The sequence below is a fragment of the Tursiops truncatus genome, chromosome 14 (assembly GCF_011762595.2).
Source record: "Tursiops truncatus isolate mTurTru1 chromosome 14, mTurTru1.mat.Y, whole genome shotgun sequence".
Classification (NCBI taxonomy): Eukaryota; Metazoa; Chordata; class Mammalia; order Artiodactyla; family Delphinidae; genus Tursiops; species Tursiops truncatus.
In genome coordinates this window covers 25,166,030-25,183,813 of record NC_047047.1, presented here as the reverse complement: position 1 = coordinate 25,183,813, position 17,784 = coordinate 25,166,030, and the positions used below count along the sequence as shown (strand labels likewise).

General features: G+C 41.0%; 1 non-coding gene across 1 annotated transcript; it reads right to left on the bottom strand.

The window, feature by feature from the left end:
- Positions 1-11,404: 11,404 nt before the first annotated feature.
- LOC101334244 (uncharacterized) lies at positions 11,405-16,535 on the bottom strand. The gene is made up of 3 exons (XR_012325636.1): positions 16,445-16,535; positions 12,403-12,565; positions 11,405-11,453 (listed from the first exon to the last, which is right to left on the bottom strand). It is a non-coding gene; the product is annotated as an uncharacterized protein (transcript).
- Positions 16,536-17,784: the final 1,249 nt, after the last annotated feature.

Sequence of the window (17,784 nt, the reverse complement as noted above, 5' to 3'; positions counted from 1 at the left end):
GCATGAATTGGATGCTGAAATTACTGGAAGGCAGGTGAAAATGTGTCTATATTTATGTTGTGCTTAGGGACTTTTCTACAGAAGGTGCCAGGAGGTTTAGATTTTAGGAAGTGGGGATAGATTCTTATTAGAACAGGTGTGACAGGGACAGAATTGAATGCAATGTCATACTCCAAGCTCAGCCTGATTAAAGTCATCCTCCCCCACTTCTAACTACTAAAGCTGTGAAGGAAGGTGTGGCAGCCACTGTTGGTTTCCTGGCCACTGCTCCTCTCTCCCTTGCCCTCTCCCTTCTCTTTACCCATTTTTCAGTCTTTCAGTGATTGGTGTGGGGTGATATGTGACCTACACTTAAATAATGAGACATCATCAGAAGTTGCTGGGTGGGGCTTCTGGAAAAGCTTTGTAATACTCTGGCAGGCTTTTTGCCTCTGCACCCTACCCCTCTTTCTCCCTAGGACAAGACTTGGTCTTAAGGTGCAGCAGCCATCTTGTGGCCATGAGGCAGCAGGCATAAGGATGAAAAGTACACCTGCTGTGGATGCTGCAGTGGGAAAATGGAAAGAGTCTGGGTCCTTGATGGTGTTGATCAACTGCGTCAGCCCCAGAATTGTCTGTCCCTGCACTTCTTGTTACATGAGAAAAATAAACTCTTAATTACTCAAAGTAGAGTTGGGTTGGTTTTCTGTTAGTTACAGACAAATGGATCCTTTACAGATTTCAAAGAAAATGAAGAGGATGTGGTTACTGACTTCCGGGTATATGGGGAAACAGGAGTAGAAGGGACAATCTTAATGGCACTGTCAGAAGGGCAGATGGGAGTTTATTATATCAGGTAAAAGCTCTAATCTCACCAAACCAGCACTCCCTTGGTTTGCCATCAATATGATGATGTGGGACCAAATCCATCCATTAAAGAAGCGTTGACCAACTCCTGAGTGGGAGTGTTCCTGAGGCAGCCGCTGAGAGTGGGGAAGGGCAAGAGCACTCATTTTGCATTGCTTGTGGGAAGAGAAACACTTCATTGTCATAATGCATCTAGGAAGAGAAATCACAGCTAGTTACAGAAAAGCCATGCATACCTGGGGGTTTTGGGGATCTGGAAGGACATCAGGAAGAAGTTGTTAATTTGGCATTATTTGCTTATTCTCTCACTCCAGAAGGCAGGACCCAGGAGGGGAAGAAAAAGAAGCGACAATATCCACTACTCCGCTACTCTCACACTGGCTTCCACAAAGGAGACCAAGGGAAGATGGTAAAAGAGATTTCAAACCCCCAAACAGCAGATTATACATTCTTCTCAAGTGAACATGGAACATTCTCCAGAATAGGCCATGTGATAGGCCATAAAACAAACTACAATACATTTTAAAAGATTAAAATCATCCAGGGCTTCCCTGGTGGTGCAGTGGTTGGGAATCCACCTGCCAATGCAGGGGACATGGGTTCGAGCCCTGGTCTGGGAAGATCCCACATGCCATGGAGAAACTAAGCCCCTGAGCCACAACTACTGAGCCCACGTGCCACAACTAACTGAGCTCGTGCACCTAGAGCCCGAGCTCCGCACCAAGAGAAGCCACCTTAATGAGAAGCCCAAGTACCACAACGAAGACCCAACACAGCCCAAACTAACTAACTAAATAAAATTAAAAAAAAAAGATACTGGATTGTATCTGAAGAACTTTAAAAAAAATCATATCATCCAAAGTATCTTCTCTGACCACGGTGGAATGCAATTAGAAATCAATAATAAAAAGAAATTTGGGGAATTCATAAGTATGTGAAAATTAAATAACATACTCCTAAGTAATCAGTGGATCAAAGAAGAAATCACCGGGGAAATTAGAAAATAATTTGATATGAGTTTAGGTAAAAACACAACATACCAAAACTTATGAAATACAGCTAAAGCAGTGCTTAGAGGGACATTTATAGCTGAAAACTCCTCTATTAAAATAAAAAGAAGACAGATCTCAAATCAATAACTTAACCTTCCACCTTAAGAAACTAGAAAGAGAAGACCAAACCAAACCTAAAGCAAGTAGAAGGAAGGAAATTAAAAAATACGGGAGTAGAAAGAAATGAAATAGAGAATATAAAAACAATAGAGAAAATCATGGAACCAAAGTTGATTCTTTGAAAAGATCAAAACAAAACAAAACAAAAACAAACAAACAAAATTTGTTAGCTAGATTGATCAATGGAAAAAAGAGAAAATATCTTAGTTACTAAAATAAAAAAAAGAGGTGGCATCACTACTCACCTTACAGAAATGAAAAGGATTACAAGACAATATTGTAAACAATTATATGACAACAAATTAGATAACCTAGATGAAAAGGAGATTCCTAGAAAGACACAAACTGCTGAGATTGACTCAAAAGGAAATAGAAAATCTGAATAAATCTGTGTCAGGGGTCCCCAAGACCACTTCCAGGTTCAGTGATTCATTAAGAAGACTCACAGGACTTAGCATATAGTCATATTCATAAATATTACTTATTACATCCAGAGAATACAAAGGAAAATCAGCATGGAGAAAATCTCATGGTATGAAGTCCAGAGGAAACAAGGTGCAAGCTTTTAAAAGTCCTCTACCTATGGAGTCACACAGAATGTACTTAATTCCTCTAGTGTTGAATTGTGACAACATGTGTAAAATGTTGCCTACCAGGAGAAGTCATTAGAGAGTCAGTGTCCAACATTTTTTTGGAGGCTGGTCACATAGGCACTCTGTACCTAGCACATACCAAAATTCTAGACTCCTAGAAGGAAAGCAGATGTCAGCATATACTTTTGCACAGTTTAGGCACAGTAAGCCACTCTTATTATTTAGGGGATGGTGGAAACACTCCCTAAATCCAAGTTCCCAGATGCCAGCCAAGGGTCAATCTTGCAAGCAGGACTTTCTAAGGAAAGGAATTTCAGGTCTGCTATATTAACTTTTTTGTACAACCTATAACAAGTAAAGACATAGAATTAGCAATCAGAAAATTTCCCACAAAAATGTCAAGGCCCAGATGGCTTCACTGGTGAATTGTACCAAACCTTTAAAGAAATAACACTAATCCTTCAGAAATTCTTCCCAAAAAACAGAAGATAAAGGAACACTTTGCAACTCATCTATAAGGCTAGTATTACCCTGATACTAAAACTAGAAAAAGACATCACAAGAAAATTACAGACAAATCTCCCTTATGAATATAGATGCAAAAATCCTCAACAACATACCAGCCAACCAAATCCAGTAATATATAAAAAGGATTATACATAACAAGAGGGATTTATTCTAGGAATACAAGGTTAGCTTCATATCCAAAAATCAAACAATGTAATAATATATCATGTTAATAGACTAATGGACAAAACTACATAATCATCTCAATAGATGCAGAAAAAGCATTTGATAAAATTCATGATAAAAACGTTCAACAGGATGGAACTTCTTCACCCTAACAAAGGCCTCTACAAAAAACCTACAGCTAACATCATAAGTAGTGGTGAAAGACTGGGTGCCTTGTCCCTAAGATTAGGAGCAAGACAAAGATGTCTGCCCTTGTCACTTCTATTCAACAATACTGGAGGTGTATTGAAGACCAAAGGGGCATTTTCCACATTTTCTGGACTGTTAGCCCCCCTAGGATTATGAGGATGACCGTAGGGAAGGGGAGAGGCACTCATAAAGATATTGAGTGTGTCAGCATCCTAGCACTTGGGGACTAATATTTTTAAAATTTGATTTAGAAAAATATAGTAATGTGACATTTCTCACATCAGAGAGCCAAGGTGCATATTCCTACCATTTATCAGTTCTGTGAAGTTCAAAATAGATGTGGCAATAGGTACATGGGTGGGGAAGGGTCAAAAAGGATGAGTGGGGGCAGGCTATGGTGGGGGGCAGGAAAAGCTTCAGAGTGAAAGTATTTAAGCAGAATCTGGAAAAAAAATTAAAAATTTGTCAGGTTCAAAGAGGCAAGGGGAAGGGCTCAGCATGAAAAAGGGTGTGGCTGTGTGAAGCAGTTTAGCATCTTTGAGGAACATTTAGTAATTTATTAGTGTGGCTGGAGTGAATCATAGAAGGGGCATGGTGAAAGATGAAGCAAGAGAAACAGACAAGGCTGGGTCACAAGAAGCCCACTGACGTCGTGCTATCCTGCTATTCTAGCCCCTGTCTGTATCCCCTGGAGGCTGTATATGCTAACTTCATTCTGATCACTTTTTAAAAAATAGCTCCTGGGACTTCCCTGGTAGCACAGTGGTTAAGAATCCGCCTGCCAATGCAGGGGACACGGGTTCAACCCCTGGTCTAGGAAGATATCACATGCTGCAGAGCAACTAAGCCTGTGCTCCACAACTACTGAGCCTGTGCTCTAGAGCCTGTGAGCCACAACTACTGAGCCTGCATGCTGCAACTACTGAAGCCCACATGCCTAGAGCCTGTGCTCCGCAACAAGAGAAGCAACTGCAAAGAGAAGCAACTGCAATGAGAAGCCTACGCACCGCAACGAAGAGTAGCCCCCACTCACCGCAACTAGAGAAAGCCCGCATGCAACTAAGACCCAATGCAGCCATAAATAAATAAATAAATAAATTTATTTTTAAAAAATGGCTCCTGACCTGCCATCACCCCACTCTCAGCTTGGATTCTTGCTCTTGACTCTTCGCCTAATATAACCAAGGAATTTCCATTTCCCCACCCATTTACAGCCCAACCAGGTCATTGCCTATGTACTTAGACTCCTGCTGGGCATATCTTGGCTTGAATCCTGTCACTTCTGTGTCCAATTAGGGCAGACATGGCCCGTAAAACTCTGGAACGTGTCTCCAGAAACTCTGACATTTTAAGTATGAAACTGAAAGATCTAGGTGGTATTTTCATTTCTTTTCCTAGTTCAGACAGACATGACTTTGTAAGAGAAATGAGGATGTGAAAAGTGAGTCACTAGCTACATAACTGGGACTATGTAGTAGGATTTGGTAATTGAAATGATGTTTTCCTGGTGATGAATAAATTCATCTAATAAATACTTAGAAAAATTATAGATATAATTCCCTACCACATTCCACAAAGTAGTTATCCAAGTTTAGAAAAAGGCAACAACAAAAAATATAAAATAAACAATTAGGGGGATTAGGCAAAGGAAAAATAAGGGTAGGGTGATAATAGAGCCAAGATTAGATAAGATCATAAAAATGCAAACCACCCATTTTTGCCAGAAGCTATGCTTATACATACTTGTAAGAAAACCCAGGAACCTGAAAATGAGAACATGGTGGAACCAGCCAACTAACTGAGGGTAAACCAGAAAAATGTATTATAGGCCGTCTAGCCAGATAAAGGATGCAAAAGGGAATAAATGAACATTTAATAACCATCAACCTCTACATTTGAGTGGGTTGGAATGGCCAGAGGCAGACTGGTTTTCCTGCCTAGAATAACTAGCAAAGCTGAAAAATATACAGAAACCATTTGTCTGAAGGCAGTGAGAAGGTGCTGAAACAATAAAACTGAGAGATGGCTCCGTCTCTGGAGAAGGAAGAATTCAGAGAGGTGAGGGAGGGCTTGCAATTGCTTTTATCCTGAGGGCATATGTTTATTCTGAGTTGGAGGGAGTGGGGGTGGGAGCTGAGAATCTAGGATTTGTACCTCCTGAGGCACTTGTAAGGGAACAGAGAAACTACCAGAACTTTCTGGTGGAGACTTGGATGGGGTAAGATAGGTGCTCAAGCCAACTTCTCACTCAGCACATTTGCCAAATACTGGGGCTGCATGGAGCAGAGGACAAAAACACCCAAGGAGAAAACCTCTAGAAGTAGAGCATTTTAGCAGACTTGGGAAAGAGTGATTAGAGTTGGGATCGTCCAAGGGGAGGGGATACACATTATAGACCAGGTTTTCAGTGGAAAATCCTAGAGGGCAAAGAGCAAACCAGGGGTAGATTGAGCCTTAGCAGGACTGCAGTCCAACCTCGACTCAGCATAGCTCCTGAGTGGAAAAGGATGATTTGCCAACACTCTATCTGCTTAGTGCAGGGCAGGATGAACCCTCTCAGAAGAGACCAACACCAACTGGAGCCTCTACAATTTATTTAGACACAATGAGTATCTTTCACCAAAATATTACTGGGTTCATCAAAAGACAGGACCACATGTCTGAAAAGCAAATGAAGACAGAGACAATAGAAACAAGGCCACAGGTGATCCAAGTCCTGAGGTTAGCAAAGTACCTTAAAATAACTATGATTAGTTTGTTCACGAAAATAGGTGAAAATACGGAGAATTTCTCCAGAGAATTAGAATCCATAAAAAATAAACAAATGGAATTTGTAGAACTACTAACCAACCATTATGTACAAATCATATGCCAGATGTATGCTACGTGCTTTACACATGTAATATTACTTAATCATCTTAAAGACAACGTGAGGTATATTTTACGTGAGGTATATCTGTTTTATCTGTGAAAGGGACAAGGGTCACTAATATGTTTGTCATGCACCTTCTCCCTTTTTTTCCTTCTCTCCCACTCCACTTCTACTCATGAAAGGAGAAGCTGTGTGGGTTCTATTGCTGGATATTTTAAATAGGTGGAGAGAGACAGGACCTAAGAGGGAGGGGAGTATGTCAGAGAGGCTAAGTCAATCTATAGAATATATATATATATATATATATATATATATATATATATATATATATATATAGCTGAGAGAGGAAGAAGATAGAGGAACAAGGACTGGGGATACAGACGGAGTTTTAGTTTTTGGGTGTGCGTGTGTGTGAAAGGCTCTTGGAACATCTCCAGGTTAGATATGATCGAGGAGTAGAGGAAGAAAATTTGAAAAATGTCATTGTGGGTAATGAACTATTTCCTCTTTGGCGTTCTTGGAAAGCACACATAAGTTAATTTTAAAATTGCTTTTTGTCCTCTGGGCAGTGCTTCTTTACATGCCATTTATATAGAGACAAAACCACATGGGACCACTAGATTTGTTAGGGTTACAAATAGATAAAGACACTGAGGCTTAGAGAGGTTAAGTATATGGCCTAACTTCACACAATTGGGAAATAATGAAGCTGTCAGGAACCTAGGACCATCTGAGCCCAAAGCCCATGCTTTTCTCAGACAATACGAATTATACTTTACCACAACAGATTAGAAAACTGCCTGGCCTTGACTCCCAACAAAGAGAGATAACAAAGGGACAGTTTCTACTCTAAACCTAAATTTGACTAAGCCTGAGGAATTAGTTGGTAAAATGGGGAAGTGGTAGAAATTTCAGGAAAAGGCAACCACGTTTTCCTGGATTCTGTGTAGGCAAATTTATATCATAGACTTTAACCAAAATCATAGGATCATATATTTAAAAACTAATTGAAATATGCTTGTCTCCAAAAAGAAACAGAACACACAAAGCTCTAGTGATAAATATAGGCATCCAGAAAGGCCTCATTGCAGAAGCACCATGTGAGCTGGGTCCTTCAGAATGAGGTAGGATTTGAACAGATGGAGATAGGAGAAGGGACAACATGAAAAAAAGTTCAAAGGTAGGGCAATTTAAAGTTTGTGTATTAATTTGGTTGCACTGTATGATACAGGAAGGGGAATAATGGGAGACAAGGATGGAGTTTGAATACCTGCCTAAGGAATATCCACTTTAAGTATGATTAATAGTAAGCCACAAAATAGCTTTAAGCTGAAGAGTGCTGTGTTTCAAGAATATTAATCTGGTTGCAGATTGGAAACTGGATTGGGAAGGGGAAACACTAAAAGCATTGAGACAAGTTAAGAGATTATTGCGATATTAAAGGAAAGAGGGAAAATGAGGGAAATATAAATTAAAGGAAAGAGCGGAAAAAATACATACAGTAGATGCTATGGGGTTAGAGCGGGCAAGACTTAAGTCACTGGGTGAACAACATGTGATAGGGTAATGCTTCAAGAAGATTAATCTGGTCTAATGAACAGGGCAAATTAGAAGAGGGAGAGATTGGAGGTAGGGAAGCTAATTAGGAGTTTCTGAAGAAGTCTTGGTGAGAGCAAGCAGCAGGAATGGGAAGGAAAGGACAGTTACAACTTATGAGAAAAAATTTGATATGACTTAGTAACGAAGTGGGTGTAAAAGGAGAGAAGGCTGAAAGTGACTGAGGTTACAAGCCTGGGTGAGTAGACAATGGTGGTGCTGCTATTAACAGAAAGACAGAAGTTAGAATGAGAAGTTAGCTGGAGGGGAAACAGGACAATGAGAAACAGAAGTCAAGAGTCAACTGATTACATCAGATTTTCACAGAACATGTGAAAGAGGTGTAAGAAAGAATATAAAACCAAGGATGGACTTAAAGAAGTGCTGAAAACTTGTAAAAATAGGATCTGGAAGGTTAAAACACTAAATAAGTCTTGTCACATAGTAGGGACTCCAAAAATATTTGTTGTTGAATGAATGAACTGAAGCTTGTGAAGAATTCTTCCCTCCATAAGACACCACCTTTCAGGCTTTTTGCTGCTTGGAGATGTCAAGTGGGAAGCAAGAAGGAAGAGCCATTCAAACACGATTTTGCTTCTTCCTTTTCTAGGAAAGGAGAGTGGTCTTTGATCTGGTTGAGGTGAAACACAAGAAGCACAAGATGGGTAAGGAGCTACTACAAGTACCTAGTACTAGTTTAAGTGAATTCAAGTCCAGTGGTGTACAGAAGCTTGGGGTGCTAAGGGAGAAGAATTAGCCTCAGTGCTGTGATCTGTGTTTATCTGGCTACACCTGGAGTAGGAATTTAGCCAAGGAGTTAAAAGTATGAGATACACAGTCAACAGAACTACATTCAACTACATTCTGACTTGGCCACTTCAGTGGCTGTGTGACCACTGGTAAGTCACTTGATCTCTTTAGACTTCAGTCTTCTCCATCTGTAAAAATGGGGACAACAATCTATCTCACAGAATTATTGTGAGAATTAAATGAGGTAAAGTATGCAAAGCACTTGGTTAAGTGACCAGCTCTTAGTAAGTGCTACTGAAAATGGGTATCTTATTAGACATGGGTCAACCACATACTCGTGAGTTTCCATGAGAGAGGAGTGGTAAAGAAGAGGTCTCTTTGGCCCCTACAGCTGTACCTGGCCTGTAGTGCTCAATAAATTTTTGTTGAATAAATAAATAAATACAGATTCTCAAACCCCAAGTTCAGAGACAGAGAGACTCTGATCTCATATAATACAAGCCAGGATGGAAAAGAATACTCTTTCCCATCCTTACTATAAACTATTATGGCTACATAATATATAGCCATAATAGTATATAGTACATACTGTAAACTATTATGGTTCATTGTTTGGCTGAATTATTGTTCCTCTAACTTTCCCCCTATTTCAATTTAACCATTCCTCTATTTAGGACATTTAAATTGTTTCCAGTTTCTTACCATTGTAAATAACACTGAGATAAACATGCTGGTGCCTATATCTTTGCTCCCTTTTCTCATTGTTTTCTTGGGCTATATTCCCAGTAGTGGAATTGAAGTGTTGAAGGGTACCACTTTCCAGAAAACTTACACTCCCTCTAGCAGTGTATTAAAATGCAACTGTCTGTTTAAAATATCATGTACTATAAGAATGCACTGGGCTTCCCTGGTGGCGCAGTGGTTGAGAGTCTGCCTGCCGATGCAGGGGACGCGGATTCGTGCCTCAGTCCGGGAGGATCCCGCATGCCACGGAGCAGCTGGGCCCGTGGGCCATGGCCGCTGAGCCTGCGCTTCCGGAGCCTGTGCTCCGCAATGGGATGAGAGGCCCGTGTACCGCAAAAAAAAAAAAAAAAAAAAAAGAATGTACTGAAGCCCCATGAGAGCAATTTCTCCCGAGTAGGTCTCCAAGATCCTGAGGAATTGGGTAGAGTATAGTAAATGGAGCTCTTGGGCTTTAACAGTTAGGAGGTATCTGTTGTCTCTGCTCTGCAAAGACAGGAGATGGGTGTTCTTCAGATAGAAAACAGGAACTCAGTGGGTGGACCTAAAGGGGAGTGTGGGCTTTGAAACAGGAAAAAAGAAGTCTGCTTCTGATAGTGAAAGGGACACATTACTGTGCTGTCTTGATCTCTCATATCCTACTGGGTCAAACTGCTATTCTATATCCACTTAGCAGTTATACACATCCTTGAATTGTATTTGCAATTGTTTTATTTTGCTTTCTAGGTGTTGTATTACTGTTTCATGTATATGCTCTTTTAGTTTTTTCATTTCAGGAAATGGTAAATCAGAAACCAGGCAGTTATTTGATACTTCGCTATTCCTCACTCCCTACATCCAATCCTTCACATGCTCTCTTTCTCTAAAATACTTCTTTAATTGGTTTACTTTTCTCATCTTGACTTCCAACATCCAAGTCCAAGCCACAATCATCTCTTGCCTAGACTACTGCAGTGCCCTCCTACCTCATTTTCTTGTTTTCATTTTTCTTCTGAAAGTTCATTTCCAAATTTTGGCACAATTAATTGTTTAAAAACTTAAATAGATGATGTCATTTCTAATGATTTCTTTTTGTATGTAAAGTCCCACGTCGTTTTTGGACTACAAATCTTTGTATGATTTGACCCCTGCTCACGTTTGGCTCCTCACCTTTTGGCTCTCTTGGTCCTTGCTCTTTTTGTTTCAGTCACAATGGTCATTCCACTCTTGATTTGAGGATCAGCTCTTTCCGGCCTTTGGGTCTTTGCACATGCCTTTCCCTGCACCTGGAATGCTCTTCCTGCCACCCTTCACCTAGCTAATTCCCATTCACGTGGCAGATCTCAGTTTAATTGTCGCTTTCCCAGAGAGGCTCTCTTACAGCAACCTCTTATTTTCCCTCATAAAATTCTCACAATTAAGAATATACATATTTAATTCTGTCTCTTTCATTAGAAAGTTTCTTGAGACCATAGATAATGTCTATCATAATAGACTGAATATCTAGGGTTTAGCACAATGTCTGGCACAGACTAAGTGCTCTTCATTGAAATAAACCATAATGTCCAGCACAGTGACAGGAAGAAAATAGGGTTTAAAATATAGTTACTTAAGGAAAATTCCCTGTTGCCATTTAAATGTACAAAATCAGGGATTTTCAGGTTTAGTGTCATATAACTGAGTTCAGGAATTATTCTCTATAGTGTGAAACCAACAAAGGCAAGTCATATTTAATCCACATTTCAGAGTATGTCCAGTTTTCCCCTGTGCTCTGGAAGACGGGGACAGGTTTGGGATCAGGGTAGGATTAATTAGCTGCTTCTCTGTGTTGGGTACTTTAACACTCTTCCTCTTCTTCACTGGGTGACATGGGTACTCACCAGTAGGCTGTGACACAAAGCATGGAAATGCTGCTGATTTGTTTCCAGCTCATCCCATTCCAGCTGCCAACAGCTTGTGGGTCTGAGGATGAAGGGGAGTCCATATGTCAATGATTCACAGACCCCACTGGATTTTAGAGCCCTGGGAAGAGACAATGGCAGTGAAAATCCCCTCAGAGATATCCAGAGCCTTGACGCAGATCCACTTAAATTTAGCTTAAGTATAAGACCCTATTGTGAAATCCTTTAGGTTAGGGCCTGTGAATTATTCACCTTAGTATGGCTAGCACCTATCAGGGTATGTTGCACACAGCAGAGTCTCAAAGCCTGTTAATCAATGAATGGAGCAGCCATCATGAGGCCTCAAGACTGATGGATATTTCCTCTCCTGAGCTCATTCTGTCCCATTCATTCCTGCTGCAGCGACCACATTACACAAGAGTACGCTAAAAATCTGCATCCCAGGCCTAGTTCTTCTGTGGCAAGGTGCTGACAGAAGACACATTTAAGAAGAGGGTACGTTTAAGAAGGTTCCCCAGCAGTATCCATGGTCACAAATCCATGGACAAGCTTACTCAGATAACTGTACATGGCTACTGTGATAGGAACTAGGAAGCAGTAAAAATGGTCTTTGCCATCATTGCTAATTCCACCCTGGAACTGATTCTTCTGGAAACAGGAATTCTAGTACTTAAAGAAATGGGAAGGTGGGGTAGATCCTCTGTGTCACTTGCTCCTTGAAGGTCAGATCTCTGTCACGATGGTATTCAATAAACATTTACTGAATGGATAAACATCATTCTGCTGATCTTTTTTTTTTCCTCTGCATTCTCAGAGACTATATGGATATCCAGTCCTCATCCAGACTTCAGAATACCCTACTGAGGCACATCTTCCACAATCTCCTCATTCATCTCCACATACTGAGTAGCCTGACCTTACTCTTTTATGCTCATACCTGTAGTTGCTGCTTTGGAACTGACTCCCTGCTGCCTGACACTTGGGGATGCCCTTTACCTCTGTTCTTCCTAGCTGTGGAACCAATAAGAATAAATATTTGCATGGATGGGAGAGGTTCTCTTGGGCCATACTTGATCACCCGGAGCTTGTAACGAGAGGCTGATGACTGGGAAACCATCTGGTAGAGGGTGCTGAAGTCTCCTTTGGGGTCATCCATTCTCAAGGAGCCATCAGCTGTTCCAGGGAGCAGGGATGGGCTGAGAAGTCGCTCTTGGAGATCACATTTCAGGCACACTACGATAAAAACGGCATTGGGGGAGGGATTGTTTTTCACAGTTTACTTCAGGTTATACGGTTAAGAGAGAACATCTGCCACCCAATTCCACCTCCACCCAGCAAGTAGGGCTGGGAGGAGGCCAGGGAGTGACAGAGGAAAGTACAGTTGGTTTGGGAAGGGAGAGCAAGTCTGGAACAGTATTGCTCTACACAACAGGTAACTTATTTTCTGGTTGTGGCATGATCTTTTTCTTATTTTACTTCTGGGCTGGCTGAGCAGTTGTCTCATAGTGAGAGATCTGGCTTGTGATCGAGTCTGAGAGGAACGTGTGTCCTCTGCGGAGGAGGCGGCTAACACTGAAATATGCAGGGCCTTTTGGCAATCACAGAAGGAAATTTTGCCCCTCCTGCTTCCCTGTGGCTAAGCTTTGGCAAGACTGCAGGTCAGATGAAGGAAGAACAGGAAAGCAGAAGTCAGGCAGTCAGCTGACAGCTACTGCTTCTCTGTGAGCTCTTCTAGGGACATTCGAGGGAGGGAGAGGAATAACTTCCTGAAATAGTTTATTTTTTAATTCCCCAAGTGAATAGAATCTTCTGGGCCTTGGAACATGATTGCAGTGCCAGACAACAGTTCTGAGGGGGCTTCAACTAACTGTGTATGGGTTATTCATCTGCTTCTGTATTAAGCTTTTGCTCCAGCACGTACATTCACATGTCACAGTGTACAATGTCCTGTTGCACTAGATTTGAATCCTTGGTATTATGAAGGTTTTAAATAAAATGTATATTGGGTTTAAATACTGTTAACAAACTATGAATGTATGAGTGCTGCATACTTGTGAGAAGGCTAGTAGTTGATGTCAGTGATTTATGAAATGACTGTAGTAACTGCAACATGAGGTAAAAATGAAAGTAGAAATAATGTAGAAAAAATAGGATGCCAGAATAGATGTCAGATCTAGCTGGCCCTCCTGGGCCTAGCAATCAGACCTAGACATCAGTTCTGGGTGAGACAGCTCTTGGCCAGGTGTGTCCTAGAGCCCAGGAAGTGCAGGAGGGACTTTGCCTAGGACTTCAGCTTCCCCTCCTTTCCTCTGTGCCTGACTGCTCCATTATTGGGTCCCTGGGCTTTAGGACTAGATGGCTGTGCTCATCTGGCTTAGGTTCTCAACTCTGGTTGTAGTAAGAATCACCTAGTGAACTCGCAAATGGTACTGATGTCTGGCCCCTACCTCACACCAATGAAATTGGGATCTCTGGGGATGGAGCTGATATTGGTATTTTAAAAAGTTCCTCAGGCTTCCCTGGTGGCGCAGTGGTTGAGAGTCCGCCTGCCGATGGAGGGGACGCGGGTTCGTGCCCCAGTCCAGGAAGATCCCACATGCCCCTCATGTGATTCTTACTGTAGCCAGGGATGAGAACTACTGGAGTTGTAGTCTCAGCAATGTTCCAAAGCTGGGAAAAACGTTTTACCAGGGCTAGAGTCTAGAACCAGGTATGCTTCTCACCACTCAGACTCAGGTGCAGAGGTGGCAGACCCCCAAATCCAAGATATGGGAAAAGACACTCAGCTGAGGTAGACTATGCACTGTGAGAAAGATGCCTCTGAGGGAAGCACCTAGAGAGTGGGTGAAGGGCCCGAGGCAGCTACAGAAGCAGGTGGTGTTGGGTGGAGAACCTTGTAAGGAGCAGTCAAAGTGGATAGCTGAGGAGCAGTCCTCAAAAGATTCTATAGTAGGAGAGCTCAGTGTTTTTGTTTTGTTTTATTTTTTTGTGGGGAACCACATTTCCAGAAATCTACATATGGGGCAATGCATCAGTTTTGTAAATAATGGATAACTATGATATGGTCTTTATTGTGCTTGTTTAAACTCTCATGTGGGTCACGCCCACCCCAGAGGAGGCCTACTTTCTCTGGACCTCATTCCAACTTATGCCTGAGCATCTGGATTCCAGTGAAGACCTCTTCAGCACAAGAGTCTGGATCTAAGTTCTACCACCCATCCTTAAGACCTGTGGTTTCCAAAAAATAATTGCAGATGGAGATAAACATTCTGGCTCTGACCCTGGTGCTGAAAGCCATGGAACAAGGGAGGGCAAAGCAGAGAAATTCTCAACACTACCATGGGCAAATGCCATGCAACAGTAGAAGAAAGGCTGGCTGTAGGAGCTCCTGGCTTTGGATGGCCCCAGCCCTCCTAATGAGAGATGTGCCCAGCATGAGGCAGCCCCTTTGCTCAAAATTGCCCAACATGAGGCAGGTTGCACAGTAGGTAAGGGCCCAGGCTCTGGAAGTGATAGACTTGAGTTTGATGAATGTCCTCTAGGCTGAGAGTAGTCAAATGTATAAAATATAGATTTCTAATCCTAAGGGTTAAGAATGGGATATGGAGTTGCCTGGCTTCAAATTCTGGCTTGAATATTAATTTTCTGTGCAGAAATGTTTAATTTCTCTGTCTCAGTTTTCTCATCTGTAAAACAGGGATAATATTATATTTATTCATTTTAAGACACATTTTTTTTCACTTACTAACAGCTCTATGTATGTCTTGCAATCACCATCGACCAGACAGGTACTCTTAACCCTTACTTACTACTCTAACCTAAAAGAACTCTCTCAGTAAGAATAAAATAATATTTCTAAGTGATAAAAAAGCAATGTGTCACATTTAATTGGCATTGTTTTTCTTTCTCAGTGGTATATAAAATAATGGTGTATCTTATAATGGACAGCATCTTAGATTCAATGACATATGATAATAGTACCTGCACCATGTTGTTGTTATGAAGGTGAAAGGGGATGATGCAATAAAAGGAGTTAACATAGTGCTTGGGGAAAATAGATAAGAAGTGAGTAATTGGTACTGTTAGTCTCGGACAAAGTGCGTGGAATGGAGGTCCTGGGAAGAAAATTTTACACACAAAAGAAAGACAGTAAAATCAAGTTAAGTTGTTAAAGGCATCCCAGGCCCTAGATTGAAATGTGGGGGAGGGGGAGGGAGATTAAGTACCCAGTGGCTATCCCCAGAAAGAAAGGACCAATGTGTGTCCTCCCCTTTGGGGATGGAAGGAAGTCTATACCCATTTTTCTCATTGAGTTCCCATCCCTAAAGGGGAAGACAAAATTTAGTCTGTTCCCTTTGGAGCTGTGGCTGACTATACTGATGGGTCCATTTGCGGGCCCTGCCACCCAGGTCCTAGGCCAAGTTTCAAAGGGGATGGAGACTAGAAATGGCTTTATCCCTACAATCTAGTGGGACCTGAATTAAGTAACACTGTCAGCCATAACAATATCCAGGACCTTGCTGACATGCCTGGAACACTGGTTTGACCTCTTGGTTTCTACAATTGCCAGAACATACTTTGTGAACATGGTATAGGGCCACTAGTTGTACTCCCTGGGGCTTGCCTCTGTAGTTGCTTTAGTTCCCCTCAGTTTGGTGTCTCCCTATTGAGAAGACCTCTATTTAATCATTTAATTTTGGTTCTTTTCCTCTCCTCACAGGCCCTATTGATATTGTCAAGGTACCAGCTTACCTGAAATTATAATGTCAATGATATCTGCTGCATCAAAAATGAAAACTTGAGAAAACATATGATTCACTGTGCTCTTATGTAGTGTAGCTGATGCCCTATTATTGAGGTGTTTAAGTCTTTACACTGAAACTAACTGGCCCTTGCTGTCTGGGCTTAATCAGGCTCAATTTTCTAACTGTGGTGGTTACTTTTTAGAAATTCTTTTCTTACTCCTCATGCTTACATGGAGAGCCTCATCCAATCCTCCTCCAATCCCTAAACCTCAGCTACTCTGTATTCTGATGAGTTTCCAATCTAGAGTCCTAATCCTAGACTAGGATAATTATTATCTATATAATATGTCTTTTGGGGGGTGTGTACTTGGATTATCTCTGGCTCTGGAAATGTCGCTGAAACTCCGTGAAGGAAGAAGAAGGTGGACATGTTCTTGGTCTGTTCCATTGTTATGCAGCCAGGCTTTGAAGAAAATCTCCATGCTGACAATATCATTGTCTATAGTCTGAAGGTCAATATCAGTTCCCAGGATAGAACTCTCTGCAGAAGAAAGGGAAACAGTGGTTAAAGTGTTTAATTCTTTAATTACAAATTTTGAAAAATATAAAATATTAAATGCACCCATTTTTGGATCCATCAATTCCACCTCTAGATATCTAGCCTAGAGACGTTCTTGGACAGTACACAAAGAAACATATGTGAAGATGTTCAGTACAGCACTGTTGTGATAACAAATAATCAAAACCCCAAACAGGAAGCAATTCAAATGCCCATCAATAGGGGAATGTTTAAATAAATTATGGCACAGACTGTGGAGTATTATACAGCTGTTAACAAAGTAAAGCTAAATGTACTGACATGGAAAGCTAGGAGATAGTAAGTGAATAAAGAAAGTTCTAGAACAGATGTATGGTATGGACCCATTTATATAAAAATAAAACTGTTAGCCTAAGTGCATACATATGTATGGAAATGCCTCTTACAAAGCTCTGGAAGGCTATTATCAAACTCTTAATAGCGGACAGGAAATAGGGTAGAGTTCTGAGATACATTCACTTTTTATTATTCATACTTCTATAGTGTTTGTATTTTATTGTATTCATGTATTTCTTGTATTGAATATTTTTAAAAACTCTAGAATACAAGAACAGCCAAAAATAATATAGCAATGCAAGTTAAATACTTAGTTAACAAGGGGGACTTCAGTTTTATGTTGTTGTTTCACAGTGAAAATGTATTCAGTTATTATCTCTGTTATAAAAAAAATAAATTTAAAAAAGACTAAAAGAAAAAAAGATGAATTCCTGACCTCCACCTTCTGACACAGATTATACAAGTTTGCTATTGACATACTATATCTCACAAGTGTGATTAGCAGCCAAGAAGACAGGGATGGTCTGGTGGAGTGTGGTTTGACTCCAAATCTGAATCTCCAAATGAGAGTAGGTAGGTGGGGTAATGAGGCTTTGATGGTCTACTTCCTTCTTTAGGCAACACTAGCTCAGGAATTGGGATCTAGGTCTGGAGGTAAAGTTTGTCAGTAAAAGCCAAGTATAAGGTGATGGAGGAAGCACTGAGAGAGGAAATGAGACAAGAGCTGGAAAGAAACTGAAGAGGAGCATGACTTTTTTTGCCTCACCATGAGGGACTCTCTGAAATACTTTTACAAAGGGCCTAAGAAAAGCCAGTTGCTCCAATGAATTAAC